Here is an 11,210-nt window from a genome sequence, read left to right on the forward strand (position 1 = left end):
CCCTGCGCGCCGGGAAGCCTATTTTACATAGGCCTCCCGGCGCGCGCAGAGCCCCGGGACTCACGTAAGTCCCGGGGTTCTCGGAGGGGGGCGTGTCGGGGGCGTGTCGGGGGCGGGCCCGGTCGTCGCAGCGTTTCGGGGGCGTGTCGGCAGCGTTTTTGGGGCGGGTACGGGGGCGTGGCTACGGCCCGGGGCGGTCCGGGGGCGTGGCCGCGCCCTCCGTACCCGCCCCCAGGTTGCGGCCCGGCGCGCAGGAGTCCCGCTCGCGCGCGGGGATTTACGCCTCCCTCTGGGAGGCGTAAATCCCCCGACAAAGGTAGGATGGGGGTTTAGACAGGGCCGGGCGGGTGGGTTAGGTAGGGGAAGGGAGGGGAAGGTGAGGGGAGGGCAAAGGAAAGTTCCCTTCTAGGCCGCTCCGATTTCGGAGTGGCCTAGGAGGGAACGGGGGTAGGCTGCGCGGCTCGGCGCGCACAGGCTATACGAAATCGATAGCCTTGCGCGCACCGATCCAGGATTTTAGCCGATACGCGCGACTACGCGCGTATCTACTAAAATCCAGCGTACTTTTGTTTGCGCCTGGAGCGCAAACAAAAGTAGGCTATTCGCGCTCGTCTGAAAATCTACCCCTTAGTGTAGCTGGGTTCAAAAAAGGTTTGGATAAGTTCTTGGAAGAGAAGTCCATTAACTGCTATTAATCAAGTTTACTTAGGGAATAGCCACTGCTATTAATTGCATCAGTAGCATGGGGTCTTCTTGGTGTTTGGGTGATTACCAGGTTCTTGTGGCCTGATTTGGCCTCTGTTGGAAACAGGATGCTGGGCTTGATGGACCCTTGGTCTGACCCAGCATGGCAATTTCTTATGAACTAGGAATTTTTAGGAGAGGAATAGAGATAATAAAATAGAGAATATCATAATGTCTCTGTATCGCTCCATGGTGTGACCCCACCTTGAGTATTGTTTGCAGTTTTGGTCACTGCATCTCTAAAATTATAGCCGAATTAGGAAAGGTACAGAGAAGGGTGACCAAAATGATAAAGGGGATGGATCGAGTCCCCTATGAGGAAAGGTTATAGAGGACAGGGTTCTTCAGCTTGGAGAAGAGATGGATGAGGGGAAGATATGATAGAGATCTCTAAAATAATGAGTGGAATCGAACGGGGGAACGCAAATTGATTGTTTATTCTTTCAAAAAGTACAAAGACTAGGGGACATTCAATGAAGTTATTATGCATTTAAGACAACTAAGAGAAAATATATTTTTACTCAATTCATAATTAAACTCTGGAGTTTGTTGCCGGAGGGTGTAGTGAAAGCTATTAGTGTAGCTGGATTTAAAAAATGTTTGGACAAGTTCCTGGAAGAAAAGTCCATAAACCATTATTAAGGTGGACTTAGGGAAATCCACTGCTTGTCCCTGGGATAAGCAACATGGAATCTATAAACCTTTTTGAGACCCTCTGACCTGGATGGACCACTGTTGGATACAGGATACTGGGCTTGATGGAACTTTGGTCTGATCCAGTATGGTAAATCTTACATGGTCTAAGTTTTATTGCAGTCATATCTAGCTCATTGAATTAGAACAATTTCCACATGTTGTCCTTTTGACTATACATCACAAAGAGGCTGATTCAGTAACTTTTCAAACTTAGCATGCTTGTTAACATGCATGGTGTTCACTAATGTCATAGTATGCTGATGAGCTCTGCGGTAAGATTTCTGTGGTAACTGGAAATCAGATTCATCTAAAGAGCTACCTTGGTCCAAACTGCAAGTCTTATCATCATCCCTCTGACATTTTCATCAAGCCCATCTCAATTTAATTTTCTTTCTTGAACTCGCGCATGTGGATCCATTTGTTCCTGATATAAAAAGTACTCCAAGACAAATCACTGGTTACATACTTGACAACTCTTCTAATATTTGCCTCATTTCTGTCCTCTCCCATAACTAAGGAAGCTTCTAGCTAACAATGTTACTGTAATAGCAGTAAACCTAGTGACATATAGATGATGACAAAAAAGACCCATTGGTCCATCCATTCTGTGCAGTTATTTCTATCCTCACCACTAAGGAAATATCCCAGTTGCCAGCTGTAGAGTGTGACCACTTGTAAGATGTCGCTCCATATATAGGACAGTTGCTTTCATCTTCCTCCTTGTACTCCACCATCTTAGATAGATGAGCCTACAAGATCTACCATATGAATACAGAAAGAGCTTCTGATTTTAGTTTTTAACCGATAAACTGTGATAAAACATCCCCAATGCAAAAAACGAGTGTTTTTTTAGATAAACACCAGATAAACACCCCCTAGTACTCTCTAACCCCTCGTTTGCCTACCCTGGATCCTCTGCTTGTTTTTTGTGCCTTTTCCATTCGAATGACTCTTCAGTTGTACAAATGTATGTATTTGAATCAACCAGAACAGATACCCAACAATAGTACCTGTGCCACAAAAACAATGATAAACACCCATTTTTGGTACCCCCAAGGAATCCATAATTAGCTGGAAAAAAACATCTAAATTTACAATTTATAAGCACCTAAAAGCAGAAGCCCTAAATACAGATTTTGAAGAGAGATTAATTTAGAAGTGACTAGTGTTATTCTTCAGTCAGCTCATACAACTGCTTGCATATGGGACCCATGTCCTTCTGGCTTAATTAATGCTAGTATGGAAGAAAGTACTATAAATGCTATCCTAAGTAAAAGAATTGTGCCTCTTTTTTAAACTCAGTTTTGACAAAAATATCAACCCCCATCACAAACCTCCCATTCTTGTTTACCTTAATTGAAAAAGCAGTAGCTATCAAAACGTAAGTCCTCTTTGGCAGACAAAATGGGGTAGATTTTTAAAAACTGCGCGTTCACGTACTTTTGTTGGCGCACCAGTCGCAAACAAAAGTACGCTGGATTTTAGTAGATACGCACGTAGCCGCGCGTATCTGCTAAAATCCAGGATCGGCGCGCGCAAGGCTGCCGATTTTGGGCAGCCGGCGCGCTCCGAGCCGCGCAGCCTGCCTCCGTTCCCTCCAAGGCCACTCCGAAATCGGAGCGGCCTCGGAGGGAACTCTCTTTCGCCCTCCCCTCACCTTCCCCTCCCTTCCTCTACTTAACTCACCCCCCCCGGCCCTATCTAAACCCCCCCCACCTTTGTCCACGGATTTACGCCTCCCGGAGGGAGACGTAAATCCACGCGCGCCAGCGGGCTGCTGGCACGCCGATTCGCGACCCGGGGGCGGTTCCGGAGGGCATGGCCACGCCCCCGGGCCCGCCCCCGAAACGCCGCGTCCCGCCCCCAAAACGCTGCGTCGATCGGCCCTGCCCCCGACACGCCCCCCGACAAAAATCCCCGGGACTTACGCGAGTCCCGGGGCTCTGCGCGCGCCGGCGCGCCTATGGAAAATAGGCGCGCCGGCGCGCAAGGCCCTGCTCGCGTAAATCCGGGGGGATTTACACGAGCAGGGCTTTTTAAAATCCGCCCCAATGTGTTATGGAGTCTCAATTTAGTGCACCCTTGGGCCGACCTGCAGGAGACTGGGAAAAGATGTTCATTGTCTCTAGTATGTGGCAGGCAGGGAGGCAGATGTTCAGGCAGGACGTAGAGGTGCTCTTCACCCTGGAAGCTGGTGCTCCCCCCGGAGGAGCCCGTAGGAGCCTAGCCGCTGGGACTTAGGTGGCTTCACCCTTGGAAGCCGAAGCCCCCCCGGGAGGAGCCCGTAGGGGCCCGGCCGCTGGGACTTAGGCGGGTAGATGACCAGGACAGGGAACTGGAACCAGACTAGAGCAGTAGACAGGAACTGTGGCAAGACTCGGGTACTGGAACCAGGCAGGAACTGTAGCAGGCAGGCAGGAACCAGGCAGGTACAGTAGCAGGCAAGCGGGAAAAGGAACCAAGCAGATACTGTAGCAGGCAAGCAGGAACAGGAAACAAGCAGGTACTGTAGCAGGCAAGCAGGAACGGAGCGAGCACCGAGGCAGCTCACTCCGGGGTACGAAGCAACAGGGAACCAGGAGGTAAACCTGTTGCAAGGCAAAGACTGAGTATCCGCGGCCGGCTTATCAAGGCCGCAGCGTCTGACGTCAGGAACTGGGCAGAGTCACCTCTGGCGGGAAACGGCCTAGAAAAGCGCCCAAGTGGCGCGCGTGCCTAGAAGCAGGGCATCCCTGGGAGGCTTCCCGGCGGCGCGGCCCCCGCTGGGATGCCACCAAACAAGCCACAAACCCGGCTTCCAGAAGCGGGAACAGGTCCAGGAGCACGGAGGTAAGGGGCTGGTCACGGCGCTTGCGGCCAGAACCGTAACAAAATGTCCTGGGTCCTTATTTGTCCGGATGTAGATGTTACTCTTGTACCGAATCAGTATTGGCAGTGCTGATGAATGATTTCCAGCTAGAACTGAAAAAAGGAGTGATTCTGTTTCAGATCTTTTTGACGTAAGCACAGTGTTTGACTCAGTGCATCTTGGATTTTTATTAGAATGCCTTCCCCTAAGGGGGTAATGGGATCAGCCCTTACCTGGTTTGGCTCCTTTGTGTTAGAGAGAAATCAGTTTATTCTCTGCTACATCCTTTATGTTGTGGAGTCGCTCAGGGCACAGTGTTATCGCTAATGTTATCCAATATATATGGACATCCTCTGGTAAACCTTATTAAAGAATTTGGAGTTCATCATTGCTTTTTTGCTGATGATGATATTCAGCATTATAATCCCCCTCGCTCCAAAGCACTCTGAAGCTTTAGGGATACTAAACCATTGTTTTTCGGCTATCACAGTTTGGATGAATAACAATGAACTTAAATTAAACCCTCAGAAAACAGACATCCTAAGGGTCTGGAATGAACATTGAGCCCTTCAGTAAATGTGGATGGAATTGCTATTGCAGCTAAAGATCAGGAGTGCAGTTTGAGTGTAAAAATTGATTCACATTTGACCCTAGAGAGTCAGATTTCTACAGGAGCTAGAAATTATTTTTATTATTTACAGCAGTTATAACAAATGTATCCATTATTCGAGCAAAAGGATACTGCATCAGTGATGCAAGCCACAGTAATGCTCAGGTGGGATTATTGCAATGTGTTCAAAGGGTTATGGCTTCAGCTGGTACAAAATTCAGCAGCATGTCTATTGGTTACTGACTGAAAGACAGGAAACAGAGGGTAGAAATAAATAATTAATTGTCCAAATGAAGATACATTTGATGAGCCTGTCCCGGGCCCATCAAATAAAGCCCAGCTCCGTCCTGCAATCAATATTTTAAAAAACTGATACCCCCTTCCCCCCGGAACCCATGGATAGGCTCTCACAGGCACACAAACATACACAAATACACAAGATCTCACACAGACACACACACACACAGGCTCTCACACACACAGACAGGATCAGACACAGACACACACACACATATAGCATCTCACATAGACACACACACGCACGCACACATATAGGCTCTCACACAGACACACACACACATAGCATCTCACAAAGACACACACACATGCATACAAACAGACTCAGATACACACAAGCTCTCACTCACTCATACACATACAAGCTCATACACATACACATATGGTCTTCTGCTGTTTCCGGGCTTTGGTGGGATAAGCTCCATCATGGTCCACTAATCTTCTTGCTTGGGCAGAAGAGAGAGGAAGCTGTGCGCAGGTGGGCACGCGTGCACATAAACAGAAGACGGGCCTCTCCTTCTTCAGCTGCCAGCGGGTTAGGCTCCACCAGCATCCCCGCAGCCTCTCCTGCTACTGCTGGCCCTCCCCAACTGTGATGCCCCGTGCAAATGCACAGTATGCACACCCGGTCCCGCCGGGCCTGTCCAAATAAAGTTGACACATTCTAGACCAGGGTTGAGCAGCAGAGCTGCAGCCCCTGTTCCATCCATGCAGATTGTTGGGTCCTCTACACATCTGCTTATATCTCTTATAGAGATATATCCTGGATTCCTGGTCTGGCCCTTGAACCAGTTGCAATTAATGACACTACCAGCTAGTATCAGACACACAAACGCTCAGTCACAAACAGATTTTTAGAATGCAGAAACTTTATAGGCACATACCCACTGACAACCACAAAGACACATACTCTTTCTCAGACACAAAGACACACCCACACACTGAGAGAATGTGTGTGGGTGTGGGTGTGTGTGTGTGCGCCTGTGCTAGAGAGAAGGATACCCACACTCGCACTCTCTCTCACAGATAAAGTAAGTATGGGTGTGTGTCTCCCTCTCATTCTCTCTAACACAGATACACAAACACTCTCTCTGACATTCTACTGTTGTACTGCTGCTTGTGTGCTCACACAGTGAGTGAGTGCCCCCCAGTTCAGCACTGCTGCATCATGGTGAAAAGTTCTTGTTTGCTGCTAACCCTTCCCCATTCTGCATCAGACCTCCCTTTCCCAATTCCTTCTCTAGGAGACTTGCTGGTTCCACAGCTAGCTGATTCTCTCAGAGCTCAATACAGTCACCTCAGTCAGAAACCTACCTTACAGTGCACAAGCACTTCCTCCTGGCTTACTCCCTTCCTTCCCTCCTGTGCCTGTAACTTGCCTCCACTTCTCCTCCACCCTTCCACCACTTTAGTGCATTCCCAATGACTGCAGGCTACACAATCTGCTGCTTTTATGGTTCTCCCGTCTCTACTCTGCCTACCGACTCCAGGGGAAGAGGGACCAGAAGTAACTTATACTGTTCCCTAGGCTTATAAAAAGAGAAAATTAGATTCCAGATGGAATCGTGCTTTCTCTTGTGGATCCAATGCAGCCAGGGCTGGTGCAAGGGTATTAGGTGTCATAGGCGAACCTTACAGCCTTGCACACACTCCTGGTCCTACCCTTCCCACAAATAATTTTAAAATATGCACTTATAGTAACTGATTTTACATGAAAAAGAATATTCAGTGTTTTAAGGTAGAAATATCACTTATAACATGTATATCATTTACATGCACTGCTGTAGTACCACACAGAAAACTGCAAAAAAAGACACCTGCACCCATGTTTTTGGGACTATTGTAAAGCATGTCAGCCCTCAGATAGATTTAAGTAAAATGAATTACAATATAGTAAACCTCCTGTACGAAAATAGCACTAACTGCCAGCACTCAAACAGTAACATCTCTACCTATGAAAAGGCAACACTGCAAATATTACACCAGGCCCTAAAACACCAATACACCTGATATTAGGAAAACAGAACAAGCCAAACTTAAGATCCCTAAATAGAAACTACATGCTAGCAGATTACCTCACCTCAGTCACACATGCAGAACACAGACAGGCTCTCACCAAATATAGAATAAAGAAACAATAAAGTATAACTGGAAACATGCAGACAAAAACTGAATTGGAAACTGTAACAAGACAGACTCTAAATGCAGTGCAACAATGGAAAAACATAAACATCATCAATCCTCATAAAACATTAAGCATTAGTCAAGAAATATAAAACATCATTCATAATATTAAAACCATACTAATACAAAGAATAAATATGTTAAGCAGGCAACAGCCAATGAATATCCAGTAATTAAAATAACTCATGTTTTTTCTAATATTTCCCAAACACCAAATATTTCAAACAGCAGACACATGAAATATCACCCCAAAATTTAAAATAATAGGATTAAAAATCTCCAGCTTTCCATACCTGGGATCTTTTGATTTCCAGTCACCCACAGATTGTTGTGGTTTTGGGGAGGTGGTCTCACAATCTTTATTCTCTCCCTCCCCACACATGCTTTCACATTCACAGGCTCTCTTGCTCTCACACACCCATGTAGTCTCTCTCGTTCTCACACAAACACAGACTCACAGATACATGCAGGCTCTCTCGGTCTCTCATACTTACACAGTCTCTCATGCATATGCAGGCTTGCTCTCGTACATACACAGACTCTCACACATATGCAGGTTCTTTTGCTCTCTTAGACACACGCAGATTCTGACATACGCCTGCAGGCTCGCTTGCTCTCATGCACACATGCATACTCTCTAGCTGTCTCGTACACACACAGGCTCTCATACACACACATGCAGGTGATCTCTCTCTCTCTCTCTTACTTTGACCTTTCTATGTCACAGGGGCTACTGGTGCCATTGGTCGGCCCCTGTCACACGGTAGGATCAATGGACGGCCGGCACCATCTTATGCTCCTACCATGTGATGGGGGCTGACCAATGGCATTGATAGCCCCTGTGACATAGTAAGGGCAAAGGCTATTGGCCCCATTTTGATTACTGGCAGCCGACGGCCCGAGTGCAGAAGATCGCTCCCGGACCCCTGCTGGAACACCAGGGACTTTTGGCAAATCTTGGGGGACCCTCCCGACCCCCCTAAGACTTGCCAAAAGTCCCTGGTGGTCCAGCAGGGGTCCGGGAGCGATCTCCTGCACTCGGGCTGTCGGCTACCAGTAATCAAAATGGCGCCATCAGCCTTTGCCCTTACTATGTCACAGGGGCTATCGGCGCCATTTTGAATACCGGCAGCCGATGGCATGAGTGCAGTAGATGGTTCCCGGACCCCCGCTGGACCACAAGGGAGTTTTGGTAAGTCTTGGGGGTGGGTGGTCAGGAGGGTGGGGTTTTTTTTTATGTTTAACAATTTTTATTGCTTTTTCCAATAACACCAATAACAGTACAACTTGTGGGACACAGTGTTTCTTCAGCATCCCACAGCAAGCACGCAGTTGGGGTTTTGTTTAAATTTGCTCCTTTAGACTGCCGAATAATTCGGTGAAGATTTGTTGTACTCGTGGGAATCGCAATACGTTTCGCTTCCCCACAAATACAACAAATATGGCCCTATATGTTGCAGATTGCCAATACATTGCAAACGAATGCACACCCCTACTGTAGAAGGACACTGCAAGACTAGAAGTCGGAGCATCTGTAGGGCAATTGAAATTTAATGTGGAAAAGTCAAAAGTGATGCACTTAAGGAAAAATAATCCCAACTACAGGAACACAATGCTGAGTTTCGTATTAGGCGTCACCACCCACCCTTGTAGAGAATGTCTTGAAATCCTCAGCACAGTGTGCAGCAGGCGTTGAAAAAGCAAATTAAATTTTAGGAATGAGCCAAAAAGGAACGGAGAATAAAACAGAAAAAGGTTGCTATTCAGCGCCATGTAGCCAGATAAGTAAGGCCTTCTTTGGCTAAGTGGCGCTGTTGAATATCTGGCTGTGTTTAGCGTCTGCCACTTATCTGGATAAGTACTTATCCGGCTAAGTGGTAGGCGGGAAATGGGCATTTTAGGGAGCAGCTACTTATCCAGTGAACTTAGTAACGATATTTAAACGTACCTGGTTAGGGTAACAGGATAAATTAGACCAGCTCAATAGCAGGTCTAAAGTTTGCCAGATAAGACTTATCCAGCTAACGATTTATTTGAAGATATACAGGGATGACTATCTTGCTAAATATCCCTTATAAGTTAGACCTTTTGTTTATATCAAGAGCCGGTGCTAGCTTTTTTGCTGCCCTGTGTGAATAATTACTGTGTTGCCCCCCACCCCCTTCCCAGCTCATTCATTCTCTGACCCAGGCTCACCAAAAAAACCCAGCTCCCTTCAGTAATACAAACTTTAAAAACTGACATCTTCTGCCCCCCCCTGAACCCATGGCTGATGCAAGATTATTAGGTGCCTTGCATAACTCACCTGCTCCAATCCACACACACAGTTAAGAGTTATGCATTCATATTTTACATGAAAAATATCAAAATACAGTATTCTGAGGTAAAAATATCACTTACATTATATTTGCATGCACTGCTATGCTGCCAACCAGAAATCCCTGCAAAAAAGACATTTGGAACCCATATGATATTAGGCCTATTATGATATATGTTGGGTGTGGGCTTGACCCTCTGAAAGCCCGAATACACTAATATACTTTCTATTAGGAAAATACCTTACCTCAGTCACACATGCAGAACATAAACAGACCCTCACCAAATACAGAATAGAGCAAGCATAAAGTAGAAATTGAAAAGCGCAGACAAAAATTGAACTAGAAACCACAAGAAGCCAGACACTCTATGCAGTGCAACAATGAAAAAACAGAACATCACCATTCCTCAAACATCAAACAATAAAATCAAGAAACAAAATAAATATATAATCATAATACTAAAAACATACTAATAATATTATTTCAAAAAAAGCTAATGAATAAAAGATCAAATAATTAAAAACTCATATACAAGCTTTTTAAATGTTCCAAACCACCAATAAAATATTTCAAAACAGCAGACATATCAAATAACAGCAGACACTTAGTCTCATGCAGGCCTGTTGCCATTCATTGCTTCCCAGAGATTGGGCCATGGGTCTGTCCTTGACTGGGCAAAAAGTCCACAAGTGGGGTTATTATAGTAGTGTTGGTGGTCGGCAGGTGAGAGGGAGAGATTTATCTTTTTTGTAAATGACCAAGTGGTGGCTGACTGGAAGGGAGAGGGAAAAAGAGGGAGGAATTTTTTTTTTTGAATGATTTTTCTTTTCGGTTATCAACAGGTGACTGGCTGGGATGGGGAAGGATGTATATATATATTTTTTCATTTTTTAGGACAATAAGGTTGGCTGAGGGAGAGAGAGGGCTTTTAAAAAAAAATAAGAGCAACTTTTTAAAAAATTTTCTTAATGTCTAGTTACCTTTTAAAATGACACAGACTAGCTCTGGAATTCATTGTCAGAGGATGCGATTAAGGAAGTTAATGCAGCTGGGTTTAAAAAAAGGTTTGGATAAGTTACTGATGGAGAAGTACATAGACTGCTATTAATCAACAGGGATTAGCCACTGCTTGTTGCCGGCATTAGTAGCAAGGGATTTGTTTAATGTACAGGTACTTGCCAGATACTTGTGACTTGGATTGGCCACTGTTGAAAACAGGATATTGGGCTTGATGGACCCTTGGTCTGACCCAGTATGGCATATCTTATGTTTTTATGTTCTAACACCTGAAAAATAAAACTAAAAAGGGTTTTAAAAATTCACGCTTTTCATAGCTGGGAATTTTGATTTCCAATCTCCCTGCGATTGTCATGGATTAGTGGGAGTGGGTGCACAAACTTTATCCTCTCTTTCATATATGCACACACATACACACAAGCTCATACACACATATGCTTCCTCTCAGACAAACTTGCAGGCATCTCCAGCTCTTCTTTGGTTGGGATTTACCAGC

This window comes from Rhinatrema bivittatum, chromosome 4 (assembly GCF_901001135.1).
Source record: "Rhinatrema bivittatum chromosome 4, aRhiBiv1.1, whole genome shotgun sequence".
NCBI lineage: Eukaryota > Metazoa > Chordata > Amphibia > Gymnophiona > Rhinatrematidae > Rhinatrema > Rhinatrema bivittatum.